The sequence below is a fragment of the Alligator sinensis genome, unplaced genomic scaffold (genome assembly GCF_000455745.1).
Source record: "Alligator sinensis unplaced genomic scaffold, ASM45574v1 scaffold343_1, whole genome shotgun sequence".
Lineage (NCBI taxonomy): Eukaryota > Metazoa > Chordata > Crocodylia > Alligatoridae > Alligator > Alligator sinensis.
In genome coordinates this window covers 296,367-302,733 of record NW_005841947.1, presented here as the reverse complement: position 1 = coordinate 302,733, position 6,367 = coordinate 296,367, and the positions used below count along the sequence as shown (strand labels likewise).

Here is a 6,367-nt window from a genome sequence, read left to right as displayed (position 1 = left end):
ACAGGGGAGGCATGCCTGAAATAAGGCAACTGCTTCCCCCCAGAGGGAAGCCCCAGGTGCAAGTTTCCCTCCCAGCTTGACCCATAGAAAGGGAAGCACCCCTTGCTAGCTGGGATCCAGGGAAAATGTGCCTTGTATTGTGTAAAACCGCCTCATATTTTGTATAATTGTTATCATAATTATGAATATGTTGTACAAAACATTATGGAATTGGGTTAGTTTGGTATAATGGGTTTTTGGCTTATCGTGTTGTAAATATTTATCGGTATACCTTTGGTATTTTTAAAAGATATTGCTAAGAATATTTTTGGAAAGTTTTCTTTTGTTACCTATTAGAATATTTACCTATATATATATTGAATAAGAAATAATAGTATATTATAATTCAATAAACTGTAAATAGTTAAGAGCATTGGCATGGAGTTGAGTCTACAGAGGAAAGAGGGACCTGCACTCAAATCACCAGTGTCCTTCTCACAGCACTGTCGCCTGCTCATTTATCCCTTCCAATTGAGGATGGGCACACCCTTGGGTGTTCCTGGGTTACACATACAAGGGGCAAACATGACCTTCTCTGAATGAGAATGGCTACTGCTCCTCATGGCCACCCTGTCTGCTCTAGGCATTGGGTTTGTGTCTTGAGTGTGACAAGTCAGGTGGGGTAAGAGAGAACAATATGATCTAAGCCCTGTGTGGGGCATCCTCAGTGGCCTCCTTTCCTCCTCTACAGCCACTCCATAAGCTGCCATTGCTTATCTTTTAGACAGTCCTCTGAGTGGCACCTTCACACCAGGGCCTATGGACTGCCCTGGGTCTATAAGCTCGCATACCCCTATTCCTGTGCAGCTCCTGTTCCCCCAGAGTATGCCAGGTCCTACTTCTGCCAAAAACTGCTGTTCCAGCCCCTGGGTCTAGTTTATATGTGCTTCTGCTCATCCCCTTCCTGGTCACCTGGTCTGAGGTACACCTAACCAGGATCCGCAGTTTTAGCCTAATTAGCAATCCCGCTGCTACTCTTCACTGCAGTTCTACCTGCTTACAGGCTGTGGGCAGGTTGATCTTCTGGTGGACAGGTTCACCGAGTGACAAAGAATAAGAACCCGTGGCTTTATGTCTGCTGTCTCACAGAACGAGTGTGGTAGGGGAAGGTTTAAAATTGTAATAGTCCTCAGTGCTTTTTGCAAGGCAGAATTGATGCAAGGTCAGCATTTGCTCACGGGAAGCGTCTCTCACTCCTTGCTTGCTTCATCTCAATACTACTAAAAAAATTATAACTCACTATGTTAAGAAGTTGCAAAGGTTGCAAAGTCAGGCACTCAAATGTCAGATGCAGAAAAAGACAGTATCAAAGTTCTCGTGTTTGTCTGCACTGTGCTACAGTCTCTAGTTACCTGATCAGTTCCTATTGTCTCCTTGACCCTGTCTCCCAACTTCTTTCTGGGCATGGGCTACACTTCCTATTACACTTCCTTATATCCTTCCCCTTCAGTGTGTGGCCCCATGTACAATCCAATCCCAGCAATAGATAAAGCAGTGGTTTTCAACCTTTTCAGAGTCAAGACACTCTTGACAATTTCTTTGACTATGGTGCAGACCAGGAAGAGCTGCAGCCTAAGCTAGTTCTCCTGCCTGCTTTAGGGTTATCAGAGAACCTTAATTTAGGACTGTGGACATACTGCAGCCCTGCACAAGAGGCAGTTGCACGTGGCCATCACCATCTACAGCACCCCTGAGGGGTTTTCACGGCACCCTGGGGTGCCATGAAACCCCATGGCACCCACTGGAAAACCACTGAGATACTGTCATTCATTTCCTCACGGACTTTTCAACATCTACCCAACACAGTGTCTGAGTTTTCCAAACAGTAATATGATTAGTTTCATAATAAAATATGAGATTAAGTGTTCTTATCATCTTCATTTGATAGATGGGGCATTGAGAGATTAAAACCCACAAATTCTTCCAAGGGCCATTTATTAATCAGTTGAAAACAGGATTATACTGGGCACATCTACATGAGACACTTAACGGCAAATTAGCATAATTTATTGTGAAGTAAGCATGTGGGTCTCCACGTGCACATGATTATTTCACAGTAAATCTCCTTAATCCCGAATTAATTTGCTCCCTGCAACGTAGCATCACGTGTAAATGTGCCCACTGTACAGTAGCTTAATGCACAGTAAACCTAGGCTAGAGTAAATGCATACATAGATGTGTCCACTGTCTTCTGCATTCTCATGCAGCTCCTGTTATTAATGTCCAGACTTTTGCCATTTGGCGCTCAGGGTCTCAGATTTGGCAGCCAGTAAGTGAGTAAACATATGGACACTGCCCTAGATGATACATGTAGAAGTATAACGAGCTGTCTAAAACCCACCCCTGCTCCCTGCCTGTACTCACTATCTGGCATAGCGCCCCCTTACACGAGGAGGAAAGTAGCAGGTGACATTGGCAGGTACAGGAGACAGATGACCACCGCCCACTATATCGACATTAGTCAGTGCACCACAGTCTCTCATCAAAAAATAGCTTTCTGTCCTCTACCACACCATTGACCACATCATCAGAATCACCCAGAACTACCCTCTGGCAACAAAGAATGGGAAAAGCTAGGTAACAAAGCTGTTGAATGAGCTGGGAAGGAATTACCCCCAGTGAGGAGTTAGCATCCAGCTCCAACTACAAATGGCATGGACGGCAGAGCCAGAACAGATTAAGAGTGTGTCTTGGAAGATGCAGACAAGGTTCCTTGGGTGAATTTGATATCTTTTATTAGACCAACCCAAATGGTTGGAGAATAGTTATTAAGCAAGCTTTCGGGTTCAAAAACCCTTCGTCAGGCTCAGGAAGCTGCACGAAAGCTTGCTTAATAACTATTCTCCAACCATTTGGGTTGGTCTAATAAAAGATATCAAATTCACCCAAGGAACCTTGTCTGCCTATATCCTTAGACCAACACGACTACAACCTAAACCCCTGCAATCTTGGAAGATGCAACTTTCTCATGAAATCATGGGGCCTGTATGTGGATGTGTTTTCACGTGTGGGAAACTTGCTCGGCTACTACTCTGACTTGTACTGTACCTATACCTTAAACAAGCAGAGGATTTCAGGCAACCCAGCACCTTTAACAAGCTGGAACTTAACCATATGTGCAAAATCTCCCTCCTCAGGCTCAATGTATGTATCTGATAGGCAGTGGGGTTTCCTCAGCTTGGCCTAACAACAGCCCTCCAAAATGCAGTTAAATTACCGCAAAGTATTAGCAGCAACCCCCTAGGTCGCCTTCTAAATGTTTATTCTGCTTCTGATATCTGAATGCAAGGAGAGAACTGTTTTGTACTTGTGGTGTATTTCTACTACATGTCTACTCGGTCACATTTTTCTGAGGTCACTTCACACATGTATGGAGACGAGAAGCTCATGCCTCGTGATTAGTCTTGAGTATTACCAGTTATACTTCTGAACACAGGAAGCTTTTAAGGTCACTTAGTGATCTGGGGACAAGTATTGGACACGCATACTTTTTTCTCCTGTTCACCATTGGCAATCTGGTCCAGATCTATAGCCAAGTCCTCTTATTCTCAAGGGGCCAAATCCTCTGCTGGTGTAAATGAGAGCAAATCCATTCATTTGAATAAAATTTTCCTCTGTTACAAGAGTTTTAGCCCTTAAACTGGAAGCACATTTGTGCAACAAGTTGATGGGTGTCTGCTCAGCTTTTAATGGAAGAAATATTTCCAACAAATTGCTATTAAGTCTGGCACCAATTTTCTTATTTTTTCACCTGTATTAAAAAGTGCCCATCTGGATGCACTTGCCTTGTCTACATTCCTTTTTCTAGGCCTGTCTTCTAGCACACTGGCATGCAGTGCAGCACGGCTATAGCTGTTCTGTGGCAAAATAGAGGACTTCAGCCTCTAGGGCTGTCAGCCTTCCCTTTCTCACCTGCACTGGATTCTTTCAAGCAAGGGTATCAAATCTCTGGCCTGCAGAGCTGTGTTGTTTGGCCCACAGGGCTCCTCAAGGGGCCAGGAATTTGGGGGTGGAGTGAGTGGGGATAGACTCCACCACTGGAGGATCCAGGGAACTACAGACCAGTCAGTCTCACCTCAGTCCCTGAAAAATTCATGGAGCAGATCCTCAAGGAATCTATTTCTAAGCACCTGGAGGAGAAGAAAGTGAGTAGGAACAGTCAGCATGGCATGGATTCACCGAGGGCAACTCATAGCTGACCAACCTGATTGCCTTCTATGAGGTGACTGGCTCTGTGGATGCAGGGAGACCAGTGGATGTGGTGTACTTTGATTTTAGCAAGGCTTTTGATACGGTCTCCCACAACGTTCTCGCAAGCAAGCTAAGGAAGTACGGGCTGGATGAATAGAAAACTGGTGGATAGAAAATTGACTGGAGAATCGGACTCAGAGGGTAGTAATGGATGGATTGATGTCTAGTTGGCAGCCGATATCAAGTGGAGTGGGCCAGGGATTGGTCCTGGGGCCAGTGTTGTTCAGTGTCTTTATCAACAACCTGGAAGAGGGCGTAGAGTGCACCCTCAACAAGACTGCAGATGACACCACACTGTGGGGAGTAGTAGATACACTGGAGGGAAGGGCTAGGATTCAAAGTGACCTAGACAAAACAGGAGGATTGTGCCAAAAAAATCTCATGAGGTTCAACAAGGACAAGTGCAAAGTCCTGCACTTAGGAGGGAACAATCCCAGGCACCAGTACAGTCTGGGGGCTGCCTGGCTGGGCAACAGCTCTGCAGAAAAGGACCTGGAGGTTACAGTGGACAATAAGCTGAATATGAACAAGCAGTGTGCCCTTGTTCCCAAGAAAACTAATGGCATCCTGGGCTGAATTGGTGTTGCCAGCAGGTCACACAAAGTGATTATTTACCTGTATTCAGCATTGGTGAGGCCACACTGAAAGTCCTGTGTTCAGTTTTGGGCCCCAAACTACAGAAAGGATGTGGACAAATTGGAGAAAGCTCAGCAGAAGGCAACAAAAATGGTGAGAGGGCTGGGGGACATGACTTCTGAGGAGAGGCAGAAGGAACTGGGTTTATTTAATCTGGAGAAGACAAGACTGAAAGGGGATTTAATAGCAGCCTTTAACTACCTGAATGGGGATTCAGAAGAGGATGGAGCTAGACTGTTCTCAGTGGTGACAGATGAGAGAACAAGGAGCAATGGTCTCAAGTTGCAGCAAGGGAGGTTTAGGTTAGATATTGGAAGAATGTTCTCACTAGAAGGGTAGTAAAACACAGGAACAGGTTACCCAGAGAGGCTTTGGACTCTCCATTCTTAGAGGTTTTTAAGACCCGGCTCGACAAAGCTTTGGCTGGGGTGATTTAGTTGGGCTGGTCCTGCTTTGAGCAGGGGGTTGGACTAGATGACCTCTTGAGGTCCCTTCCGACCCTCATTTTCTATGATGCTATTGAAATCTGGGGTATAGAGCTGCACTGGAGAGGCATGTTGGTAGCAGGGGGGCAAGTGATGGCTACATTAACTTGTTGCCTGCATTTTGATTGGCCATCTGAGCCTTTCTTGTGATAACCTAGTTGTGCACCCGCTCCCTGCACTGCATGAACAAGACCTCTGTCACTGAAACAGTTACTGTGCCCAACATGGGGTGTTCAGGGAGGGAAATCACAAGGTGAGGCTTGAGAGTAACTGTCTTCACTTCCTATTTTTGGCTGAGTATTACAAGCTTTGGGTGACAAAACCCATTTTGCTCCTTTTTCTGCTTCATTCTCTGTGACCTTCCTGTTCCAGCTCCACCCACACCCTCTTCCTTCCCAGGCTCTTTTCAACTGTCTCTGTTGTTTTTTGTGTGTAACTAGCTCCTCCAAGCAGCACCTGGTTGGACACAACCCATAGCATCTCTCACACCGCTCAGCTCCACGGCCGGGGTAGAAGCATAAACATGAGCATGTGTCTCATAGCTTCATAGTAGTTAGGGGTCAGAAGGGACCTGAATAGATCGTCTAGTCTACCCCCCCGCCACTGGTTGGAGCATACGCTGGAGTCACATGACCCCAGACAGATGTTCATCCAACCTCTTTTTGAATTTACCCAGGGTAGGAGCAAGGACCACTTCCCTAGGAAGTTGGTTCCAGATCCTAGCTACTCTTACAGTGAAATAGTGCCTCCTCATCTCTAACCTGAACCTATTCTCTAGCAGCTTCTGGTCATTGTTCCTCGTCACCCCAGGTGGTGCTGGGGAGAATAGGGCTCTTCCTATTTGCTGCTGATCTCTCCTAACGAGTTTGTAGGCAGAAAACTCTCATTTGCTTGGTTAATTCTGGGAATGTGAACAGCTGTATTGAAGTCCAGTGGGACTTGCTTTCACCTGTAGG

The 6,367-nt window shown here is 45.8% G+C and overlaps 1 protein-coding gene across 1 annotated transcript in view; it reads right to left on the bottom strand.

Moving 5' to 3' along the window:
* Window positions 1-6,367, bottom strand: part of LOC112549683 (cell surface glycoprotein CD200 receptor 1-B-like) — a 27,134-nt gene that overhangs the window by 19,697 nt on the left and 1,070 nt on the right. The window lies entirely within an intron of this gene.